Source organism: Pteronotus mesoamericanus, unplaced genomic scaffold, assembly GCF_021234165.1.
Source record: "Pteronotus mesoamericanus isolate MK-2021 breed Mesoamerican mustached bat unplaced genomic scaffold, CSHL_Meso_final scaffold_507, whole genome shotgun sequence".
Lineage (NCBI taxonomy): Eukaryota > Metazoa > Chordata > Mammalia > Chiroptera > Mormoopidae > Pteronotus > Pteronotus mesoamericanus.
Window position 1 is genome coordinate 17,024,837 of NW_026555319.1, and position 12,049 is coordinate 17,036,885.

The following is a 12,049-nucleotide window of genomic DNA, read 5'->3' on the forward strand; positions in this document are numbered from 1 at the left end:
TTTTCCGGCTGAAAGGCATCCCCTGGGTCCTAAGCTTCCTATGCCATGCACGATCACTAACCCCGAGCCTAGAGAGGAACTCCGCCTCTTGAAGAGAGGCAGGGAAATTCAGCTTGAGTTTAGCCGCGGATTAGTTTGAGACCTGCACTGACTGCATCCCCAGGGCGTTTCATCTCTTCTGCTTTTATTTGTGTGAGTACAGAAAGGATAATTCTGTCAAGAGGCATCACTGCGGGGAGGGTGGAATTATAGTCATTAAGGCATAACAATTTAGGGAGGACATGCTAGCCACAACAACCGAGAGGAACTCAAGACCACAGAAGGGGCACAGATAACAGGATCCAGGTGGAAGTAACTCTTTATACCCCTCCCTGAAAAATAAAAATGGCTTTTGTGGGTTACACATGTTTATATGAACACTTTTTTTTTTTTTTTTTTTGAACAGTGTAACTTTTAGCAGGCTCAGATCAATCACATTCCTTTGCTTATATTTAGAGTTTGGGATGTCCGATATGGTAAGAATACAGAAGGGGTCTCTTTAGTTAAAAACACATGTTATGCAAATATTGGGACATTTGCTATATTTAATAGTCTGTCCTTTCTACTAGCTCTAAACTCATATTGAGGAAATTAAGTTAAATGTTTGCTCCTCCCACCCACCCTGTGGGAAATCCGTTTGCAGTGATTTATATCCATCATTAAACCTCACCACATCCATATGACTTAGGCCTTTTAGAGTTAGGCAGAGGGCCCTCTTCCTGTTTGGCTGACAGTTCATGTTCCCAGGCAGCCTCAGTAAACTGAGAGAGAGAGCAGAGTGATGTGCCAAGACTACCCTGTGACTCAGGCAACTCTGAATATAGAAATGAGAGACTTGTTTTCCATCTGAGGGCTTTCATCTTACAGGCAGTAATTTAGGGGGGGTGCGGCGCAGGGGGGAAGGGGGTGGACGACTTTACTAAGCATTTTGAAAGTTTTATCAAGGAAGGAAGCTAATGTCAATCCAACAAATCTGAAGTGAATTTGAATTCATTTCAGTCGGGTTTCAGACATGAAAAGAACAGAGGGATAAATTTAGTTTACTCTTTAGATAAGTTTGCTGACAGTGTTTGATTCCTTCAGTCCTTTTAATAAGATATGTTGCTTTGTTTTGCAATCACTCTCCTACCTCCTCAAGTTTCTGGTCCTCTGACTCCTGACTTGATCTATCCTGGGAATCACACCACAGAGCCTGTAAGTTTACTCTTCCTCACACATAGACACGGATAGGCTAAAATTTTAGAATTTAACAATTCTAACAATATTCAGGCGTCTTTTTTTTAACACTTTTATTAAGTTTACAAATTTGCTGAGAGCCTACTACATGCTAGAGATAGTTCTAGTTAGTGAGAATATATCTAGTTAGTGAGATTTAAAATATCTGCCCTCATGCAACAGATATTCTAGTTGGGAAAGACAATTGATAAATGTGTAAAACGTCAGGTGGTCTCTAAGTGGTATGAAAAAAAGTGAAACAGTAAGGGAGAGAGTAACAGGGTGGTATTTCACTTGCTAAAGAAATCTTAACACTCTTTTCAGGGAACCAATAAGACATTTCTATAGACAAAGGCTGAGGGGAAGGGGTTTCTTTGCACAGCTTTCCTTGCAGGTCCTCTGACACCATTGCAGGGGATATATGATGTTATTTTGTTTCATTACCGTAAATATATGGGCTTTGGAAAATGACAATACAGGTTTTAATTTCAGAGTAGCGGGTTCTTTTGAATTGATCTCTCAGCACCTAATCCATTGCCTTTGTATGCAGTGAGTGCTCAATTATTGTCTAGCAAAATGCTCCACCTTACTCTAAAGGGCTATGTCTGCTAGATTAGAATCCTTTCCTCTCTGATTATGATAGAGACAGGCTGTACACAGGCCAGCACTTGTACCATTTTCAGATTATCTACTGTGCCCATATCAGGGTGCTGGTATTTCTTCATCAGAAGCTCAAAGCTTCTCTACCTCTTGCTATCATTTAATTTTCCTGTCTAAGAAACTGCTTTCTTCTCTAACCTACACACCTTAATATATAGCAAAACCATGTTTTGTGCCGTGTGTCCTGTGAGGAACAGCATTGCCTAGAAAAGATAGGAGGGCCTAAGGGAGGTGTTTTTTCAGCTTAGTTATCTCTTGCCTTTTCTCTCCTATAACTAGTACATTTATCAGTGTAATTTTATTTTTTTCCAGAATGATGAGCTTGTTACTTAGTCCTTCCTAGGCATATTCTAACAGGTTCAGTACCTTCCTTAGGGAAATCAAGATTGAGTTTAGAGATGCGACTGTCATCCTCATTGGTGATGTTTTGGTCTATTTCTCATGATTCAGGTTTGAACTTTGCTTCATATGTTGGTACAATGTGGCTATGTTTTATGGCGTATGCTTACTCCATACTTCAGATTTCTTCTGGAAATATTACTATGACAATAATATCATGACTCAAATACTGATTTGGGGTTGTTTATATTCCTGAAGACAATTCTGTGAAGTATAATACTCATTTTACTAAATATTGCAGGGATGTTTGGCCATCAGTTTCATACTAAATCAGTGCTAATGCAGAGATAAAGCCATACTGTTAGCTCAGGAAATAGCCTCCAGAGCATTTCCCAAGAAGGATGGGCAGTTCACTTTGATAACGTATTTTAGTGGAAGGGTTCTAATTTGGAAGCTATAAAGCTGTTAAGAGGCTTAAGAATCCTTTTTGTCAGCAAAAGAGGCCCAAGGTGTTGGTCAAAATCTTTGGAGTGAGAGCTAATGAGTTGGCTCCAGCTATTCTCTTCATATCATGTGCTGTACAAGTAGCCACTGAGATTTTGCTGAAAGATATTTCGGTATATAATTGCAAACTGAGCAGGAGATGATTTTATGAAGCTTATTAAGGAAATAATATTGCAGTCAAAATACCTAAACCCAAGGCCGTTTCTTTGAAAGTATGGCCTTCAGTGAATTAGGTTATTTCCATTTTGGTACCTAATTAAGTGTTTAATAAAGGTTTGAAATAAAGGGGAAAAGCAGAGTACTATGTAAGGAAAAAGAGTCTAATAAGTCTACAGAGAGCAGTAATTTTTTCAGGGTAGGCAGTAAAACACAGGTCACTTTCAGAAACAAGACATTCTGCACTGGGGAACTGACGTTCCACAGAAGCAGAGAACTTGAGAACATCACATCACTGGTTTTGCAAGATAAAGGGAAGTGGAAATTTCTGAATGAGGGTGGATTTTGACTGTGGCCATCTTTAGAAAACATGGCTTTCACATTGAGGAAAATATAGTCTTCAGTGTCACAGGAAGAATACTAGAGACTATAAACTTAATTGATTTGTAAAACTAGGTTGTCAGCATTTAGGGTAAATTAACCCAGTAAGCTACGACTACGCCTCTTTTTCTAAGGGAATCTAACATTCTCCAAACTTAATAAACTGAATCTGCAGCTTTGAAAATTCATCAATAACCCAACATGAGCTTTAGCACTGCCATTTAAAGCAAGAGAAGCAATATGTCAAATAAATAAGAGTGTAGGCTTTGGAAAGGCTGGGATTCCCTTCTCAGCACTACAGTATGATGTTAGGTAAATTACTTAGCATCGGTGATTGCTAAATTTCCTTAGCCCATTATCACAGTGGTTAAGAGTAGAGGCACCACCCTGCCTGGTATGACTCAGTGGATTAGGCGCCTTCCTGCAAACCAAAAGGTCGCCAGTTTGTTTCCCAATCCAGGTACAAGCCTGGGTTGCAGGACAAGGCCCCGTTTGGGGGCGTGCAAGAGGCAACCAGTTGTTTCTTTGGCACATCACACACTGATGTTTCTCTCCCTCTCTTCCTCCCTTCCCCACTCTCTCAAAAAATAAATAAAATCTTTTACAAAAAGAGTACACGCACCGATGCCAGGATTCAGATCCCAACTCTGTCACTTTCTAGTGATATCATTTTAGGGAAGCTATTAAACTCTCTATGACTCAGTTTCCTCATATGGAGGGAAAGACAAAAGTACTACATACATCATTGGATTGTCACATTCACTGAGCCCTGAATAAATATTAGCTGTGTCAGTTTTGGGGTTAGTAACCTCTAACTTAGAAGTACTGGATATATTTGCTGTCTTCCAAAAATTTGCAATCTGGTGATAAAGCTCAGGATTACACTTAGGAAAATAAAAGCAATATTAGGTTTTTATAAATAGGTGTGAAAGATTGTGATACAAAGGTTTTTTTAATTCAATTATTCCTTATTAAATGTCTACTGTTCACCAGGAAGGCACTAAACAATACTGAGGATACAACAGTGAACCCTGCAAGGTTCTTGTTCTTGAGAAGCTTACAATCTTGTGATAGAACAGATACTAGGAGGCCAAAAAACAGACGGAAATAAATGCTACAGTAGAGATTAGTACTAGGGGCTGTGGGAGCTCACAAGAAGGGTGTATGGCCTAGTTTTAGGAGGTCAGAAAAGGCTTGTGAGAAAAAGTAAAATACGGAGGGTCAAGGAGTTACTATTCTTGGCAGGTGAGACTCTGCAGAAGCCTAGAAGTGTAGACTACCACTGTGGCTGGTGAGCATTCAGGGTGGTGATTAAAAAGGCCAAAAAACAAAGAGGTAAGGACCCACCAACCAGGTTGTGGAGGCTCTGCAGTTTGGACTTTATCCTGAAGGCAGTGAGAAGCCAGACAAGAGTTCTAAGCAAGACAATGACAACGATCACTTATGTTTTAGTGAGATCACTCAGACCACAGTGTGGAAGGTCAGAGAAAGCCAAGACACAGTCAGAAGACCAGCAAGGAGGCTTTTGCATGATCTGCATAAAAGAGCAGAGTGGACCTGGACCCAAAACTGAGTCAGGCCACCTGGGTTTTAATCCTGCTCTGCCACTCAATAGCTATGTGACTTGATGCAAATTACAGTAGTTAATCACCCTATGTTCTGCTTAAATCGGAGATGATGATAAGCTTTACCTTAGAGGCTTGTTGTGAGGAGTAAAGCACTTAGAATACACCTGCTTAGCACATAGTAAGTGCTCCAAAAATGTAGGCACTGAGGCTGAAGAGAGGCAATCTAGGAAGAAGAATAAGCAAGACTGTGAGTAAGGGGAATGTCAGGAGCAAATAGGAGGAGCTAAGGAAGTTGGCTTCTGGTTTGGGAACTTAGGAGATGGAGGTGCCATTTACTGAGATAAGGAACAAGAAGAAAATCAGGTTTGGAGAAGGATGAAAAAATGCAGACAATGATGGATGGACTGCAACCAGAAGAGCATGGTGTTCGAGAAGCTAAAATAGGGAGAGTGTTTCAGGAAGGAAGGAGTGGTCGGCATTGCCACCAGGAAGGTCCAGTAAGAGAAGGGCTAGAATGAATCCATTGGTTTTAGCAACAAGAAGGCCATTGGTGGCTGTCAGGAAGAACTGTGGTGGTGGTGTAGCGGGAGGCAGGGTAGCTAAATGCATGGATCGTGGGAGGAAAAGGAGATGATGAAGGGAGTCCGAGAACAGACGTCTTCAAGAAGTTTAACTGACAAGGACTGGGAGTGACGGGAGGGATTAGGGATTATGAGCAAGGCTGACATTGGACCCAATAAACTGATTTAGCCTACTGGTGGGGTAGGATTTCTGAGTGGTTATATATCCATTCTAGTTGCTCTGTAGCCAGGGAGGGTAAGAAGTGGGGCTGATTTGGGGACAAATAATGGACTTGGCCTTACTGGCTTTGAATGTGACATACGGGAAAGGTATGCATGTTAGGAATGCCCAGCAAACAGTTTGATATGGAACTAATGGTGGGCCAACTGGACAGAAAATCAAAGTGAGCCCCAGGTGAGCGGATAACTTAAGGAGATCCTAGAATAAAGGCGGGCTGGCACAAAAAGGAGGCACAGAGGAGCTTTGGATCTGGCCTTAGCTTTCCTGAGCCCCATGAGAGCATGTGGACTCCATGAAGCAGGATGCGAGCAGGGTGGGAAATGGGTCTCAGAGGTAAGAAGAGACCAGGCCTCAAATCCGGTCTCCAGAGCGTAACAAGAGTATTTGCAATAAACAGGGAAGTTCAGGAGCCCAGGAGCCCTAAGCAAAGTTACTCAGCCTTTCTGAACCTGCCTACTTTCTTTTTCAGAGACTGCTTTTCCTTCTATCATCATCTCGGTTCCCAATGGCCATCTCTCCCATTCTGCACTGTTGTGTGGATTACTCTCTTCAAAACTTTATTTGCCCATCTTTTTTTATGGTTTGTTTCATCCCATCTCCTCTTAAGAGATATACTTTAAAGAATCTGTATGTCAGACCCTGATCGGTATGGCTCAGTGGGTTGGGCATCGTCATGCAAAGCAAAAAGGTCACTGGTTCCTCACTGGTTCCAGTCCCAGTCAGGTCACATGCCTGGGTTGTGGGCTCGGTCCCTGGGTAGGGCGTGTATGAGAGGCAGCCAATCGATGTTTCTTGCCCTCCCTTCCCCTCTCTCTGAAAAATAAAAATAAATTTTAGAAAATAAAGTTAATCGAGTGCCAGCCAGTGGACTGCAAGGTCACCAGTTCAATTCCCGGTCAGGGGACATGCCAGGGTTTCAGGCCAGGTCGTTGGTTGGGGATGTGTGAGAGGCAGTCAACTGATGTTTCTCTCTCACATGGATATTCCTCTCCCTCTTTCTCCTTCCCTTCCCTTCTCTCTGAAAGTAAATAGAATCTTTTTTAAAAAAGATAGAATCAATATGTCAGGAAATACTAATCTATTTTGTAATACATATTCTTCACAGTCTCTTATAGTCAAATGGGGAGAGATGAAAAAAAGAATTCCAAACAAGATGTCAGATTGTGGCTGGAAGGAAATGCAAGGACAAGAGAGAGCAACAGCATTATGAGGCCCAGCCCTGCGGCCGGCCTGCTGGCTGCCCCCCTCGCCCTGTGTGAGGCCCGGAAGTGAGCAGTGTCACGGGTGGCGTCACAGATAGACTCAGCTTGGCCCCAGGGTGGCCAGACCTCCAGTTCAATAATAGAAAATTAAGTACCAACTCTAAATACTCAGTGTGTTCTGTGAGTTCCCCAGTGATGTTTTCTACCTGGAGTTTTCTTCTACATTTACTTTAATGGCTCAATTGGAAGTCAGCCATCACTGCTAAGTGTTTCTGAGTTTCTATGCAGTATTGGCAGCAGCTTCCTTATCATTCTGACATTAGAAGTAAGAAACCTGCCCTGTTGCAGCCAGGCTGTTGCTGCCCAGGCAATGGTGGAGAATTTCCACTTTCTAGGATCTTGTCCTCTCCCACACTGAGTGGCCGAACCTTTTGTCACCTTCACCGGTCATCATATTTACGAGAAAGCCTCCCATTCCTAGACTGGCATTGCCATCAGCTGGTAACGTGCTTTCGTTCTGAGCTTCTGATTTCTTGGATAGAGTGGGAAAATCTCCAATAAACATGAGGTGGTTAATATGTGGAAAGCATGTAGGAAAATGTCTTGCACTTGTTAAGAGCTTCTGCTATTATTATGAATATTGTTGTAACTGCCACAATCTAGGACCAGAAGCTAGAGCCTAGCTAAACCTCTGATTTTGCTCTTACGCTAGTTCAGCAGATCCAAATGATCTGGAAATAAGCTTTATAGTACTTGGTTTTCTCTCAATTTTGTGACCATTGTCAGCTCAGAGAATCTTAAGAAGATTAAAATGTTGTCACTTGAGTATTTTGACTTGTTAGAGCTTTAACATCTCCTCTGCTGGATTCCTAAGAGACTCTAGTCCTGACCTGACACTAGGATGTATAATCCGGCAGACTCATCACACACATGGATGGGTGCTTGTTGGCCACTTGTTTATCTTCTTTGGAGAAATGTTTATTGTAGTCCTTATTTTTTTTAATTGGGTTGTTTGTCTTTATTGTTGAGTTGTAAGAGTTTCTTATATATTCTGTATACTAGATTTTTATCAGATATATGAGCTTTTTTCTCCCAGTCTGTGGGTTGTATTTTCACTTTCTTGATAGTCCTTTGATGCACAAAAGTTTTTAAATTTTTTTTAAGATTTTTATTTATTTATTTTTAAAGAGGGGAAGGGAGGGAGAAAGAGAGAGAGAGAAACATCAATGTGTGGTTGCATTTCACACACACACACACCCTCTCCCCGCCGCTGGGGACCTGGCTTGCAACCCAGGCATGTGCCCTACATGAGGAATTGAGCCACACCAGCCAGGGCCAAAAGTTTTTAATTTTGATGAAGTCTAACTTACCTGTTTTTCTTTGGTTGCTTGTACTTTTGGTGTCACATTTTGCATGTGTATATCCAGCTGTCCCAGCACTGTTTGTTTAAAGACCATCCTTTTCCCACTGAATGGTTTTGGTACCCTTGTGGAAAAATTGACCATAGATGTATGAATTTACTTCTGGACTGTTAGTTCTATTCCATTGATATCTGTGTTTATCCTAATACTAGCACTATACTGTTTTGATCACTGTAGCTTTGTGAATGCTTTACTTTTAGTACTCCAAATGTACTTCTGATTTGTAGTACATTTGTATGTTATTGTCTGTATTTTGTTCCTCCTTTTTTTTTTTTTTTGGAGCATGTACTTCCATGTGAACCATTTATGTAATCAATACCTGTATCATTTAAAATAACTACAAAGTGTTTGTTTTATTGCCTTACTGTGCTATACTTGGTTTTGTCAAGCTCTTACTTTACCCTGTTTTCTGGGTTGGTTTTTACTGTTCTAGATAACCCTGTTTCCACTGTGCCTTCTGAACCCAGACTCATGAGCTCTCAAGTGCCACCGCTGGATGTCAGAGAATGATGGCTGCTGTTGTTAGTGCTTCCTAGCCAGCACTCGAACTACTCCTGTCTGCCTCCGCTCAGACCCAATACCTCCTGCCAGTTGTGAATTAGACTTCTGAGGTAGGAGGCCTGCCAAGAAACCCTCGTTCTTGAATCAGAACTTTCCTGAGGTCAGGAGTGGTACCAGCCTTATAATCTGTATGCTTTTTTGTAAATTATTATCCCTGAGATGTCATATTGATTAGGAGACAACAGATCTGTGAGTAAAAGGGACAAGAGGGAAACTGTTCACAGTTTCAATGTGTTCTGAGCTCAAAGAATTCTGGATGAACAGAAATATTCATTTTTATCCCATAACAAATAGGGTCTTGATTGTAGTGGTTCTTGACCAAGTTGTTGATTATATATAAGCTTTTCCTATGGAAATTTTCAAACATATGCAAAAGTACAGAGAATGATATGATGAATTACTAGGTACCTGTCATCCAGCTTGTGGGACCATCGACATATGGCCGATCTTGTTTCACTTTCATCCCCAGTCACTCCCTCTCTGCATTGGATTATTTTGAACCAAAATCAGCATATTGACCAAGCTTTCAGTTTCACTTTTTTGGTTTCAAAAAAAACAAAATCAGTGTATCGACCAAGCTTTCAGTTTCAGTTTCAGTTTTTTATTGACCACACTTTCTAGTTTTACTGGAAGCTACTTCCCTTAGTTACCTAGGTGTGTGCTCCCATTTAGATTGCTTCTAGCAGTTTTATTGAACCCAACATGCATTCTCTGGCAGTTTTTTGTATTGGAAAAATCATGGGAATTTTCTGGCCTCAAACTGTTTTCTTTTGTTTCTCCCACTCCCAGAATCCAATGAACTTGTCACACACCTTCACTTTGATCCAAGTGCTTGGACCTCCACTCACCAATTCTCCAGTCCGTCAGCTCTGAATACTGTTTAAGTCCCTAACCTAATGTATGAATTACATTATGCAGTGTCTAGCCTGGCATGTCTTACATGCTTAGTAAAAAGTTGTTTGTGACTGAATGGATGAATTCTATTTGGCTTTCTATTCCTGAAAGGACCTGAACCTCACAATCAGCTATGTACTTGGTTCTGTGTATTTTAAATGGAGAGAAACTTATCTGAGCCTTTTGAGGAGTACTAGTAGCTTTTATGCTTGACCCTTTTGTCTAGCTGAAGAATCCGAATTTGTGTGGCTCCCCCTGCTGGTCCCTCCTGGGGAGTCACATACAGGTGCGTCTGGAGGCAAATGATTGGAGCCAGAGCCAAGTTCTGCGAAGGGACACTAGAACGTTGTTGTGGAATGCCCAAGCCAGTGCAGGCAGGTCTGAGGAGGAAGAGAGCAGCTTGTTGAGAACAGTTCTGGGAAGTGCAGCTTTCTGTATAAGGGACAGGGTACAAGGTGGCCCACTGCCAGCTCAAGTCAGGAGAGCAGGGCTAGGGCCTGCAGCGCTGGAAGACCACGAGTATCATGACCAAAGGGACCCATTATGTGATGTTCAGGTCTTAATATTGAAATAGAGATGAACTCCTTCTCCCCTTAAGACAAAGCTGTCTGGGGTCCGACATAGTCCCCATGCAGACCCAATGGCTACAGAGTTCTATTTTGGCCTCCGGTGAAAGTTAAGGCAAAGAAGGTGGTGAAGGTAGATGGGAGTGTCCCCAGGGTTGATGGCCCTATGTTATGTCCAGGATCCCATCTCCCTACTTTTAAGACCAGTAACAACTCTGTAGAACCCTGGATGAACGTTCTGCTGGGGCCTCCTCCCTACATCCTCTGTAAATGCAACAAATTCCCTACACCTACTTGCCCCCTAGATCACATTTCTAGTTGTTTATACATATTTGTCTTTTCCACAACACCCTGTTCCAGAAAGTGGGCTGTGGCATAAGGAGTCTCGCCAGATTCCAGCCAGCTGCAGGCATCTGGTTAAGGAGGGTTACAGGCGGTAAGACACGAAGGACAAATCCCCCTCCCTCCTCTCAAACCTCATACCCCAACTGCCAGTGTATTTCCCCTTCAAGTTGAACATGGAAAATAGGCTTGTGTGCCCTTTCAGGACTTAGAGGTAAGCACATGACTTCCTCTAGTACACAAGAAAGAGAACCCGCTCTAGAGGGGCCCCAGGGTGTGAAAATTGACATTGGACTTGGGCTGGTGTGACTATGAAACGATCATTATCAAGAAATGCTCGGAAGGAATTCATTTCTGCACTGGGTGTTGGGGCTGTGGCAGTGGGCGGAGTCCTGCATTCTAACGGGGAAGCGGGCTGTAAACAAATACCTATATAATCGGTCAGGGGTGCTTAGTTCTAAGAGGGAAGAAAGGGAAAAGGCATAGGGCAAGAGTGCATTGTTTTAGATCTGGTGGCCAGGGAAAACACTTCTGTCCGGGTAAAGGAGCAAGTCCTGTGATGATCTGGAGAAAGGGTGTTCCAGGCAGAGGACTAGGGAGTACACGGGTCCTGAGGCAGGAGCATGCTTGGCTTATGAGAGTAACAGGGAGGAGACCAACGTGGCTGGAGCTGGGTGAGTGACAGGGAGAGTGGCAGGAACGAGGTCAGAGAAGGAACAAGGGGCCAGATCCCATGGGGCCTTGTCCACCTGGGCAGGGGCTTCCGCTTCACTTTGAGTGAGATGTTTGGGGCCAAAAGTGACATGAACCAGCTAACATTTGAAAAGTCTTCCTCTGGCTGTAGTGATTACAGGGAGGCAAGGATGGAGAGGGGGACAGTTTCTAGACAGAGGCGACGTGGCTTGGATTGTGTAGATACAGTTTAGAAGAACAGCCAGCAGGGTCAGCTGGTGGATTGAATGTTGGGTCCGAAGAAAAATTCACCAGTTCTGTTTCTACAATGAAGTGAAATACCTATTTGATTTCCAAGTGGAGATACCCACTTCAAATAATAATAGACATTTGAAATAACAGGCTCCTCAAAAGAATATATAGCCAATAATGTTTACATAGTGCTTTACAGTTGACAGTGTTCCAACATAAGGAAGTTTGCTTTCTTTCCATTTTACAGATAAGGAAGGCTAAATTCAGGAAGGTTTGCACAAGAGAGCCAGTTTTTAAATGCTGACACACAGAGGAAGAAGTCTTGAAGAGTAGCAGCCAATCAACGGAGAAACGGCTGCTTCCTCAAGGCTGTCAGGTAGGAAGATCTGCACCCCTCGGCCCTGTTCCCAGCCCAGCCACAGAGAGGAGCGGTTGAGGAAGTGGTGGAGGACAGAACCCGTTTGTTCTCCCTCTCT

General features: G+C 42.6%; 1 long non-coding RNA gene across 1 annotated transcript; it reads left to right on the top strand.

Annotated features, from left to right (window-relative positions):
• Window positions 1-44: 44 nt before the first annotated feature.
• On the top strand, window positions 45-11,943 carry LOC129087409 (uncharacterized). The gene is made up of 3 exons (XR_008530899.1): window positions 45-192; window positions 8,720-8,897; window positions 11,821-11,943. It is a non-coding gene; the product is annotated as an uncharacterized LOC129087409 (long non-coding RNA).
• Window positions 11,944-12,049: the final 106 nt, after the last annotated feature.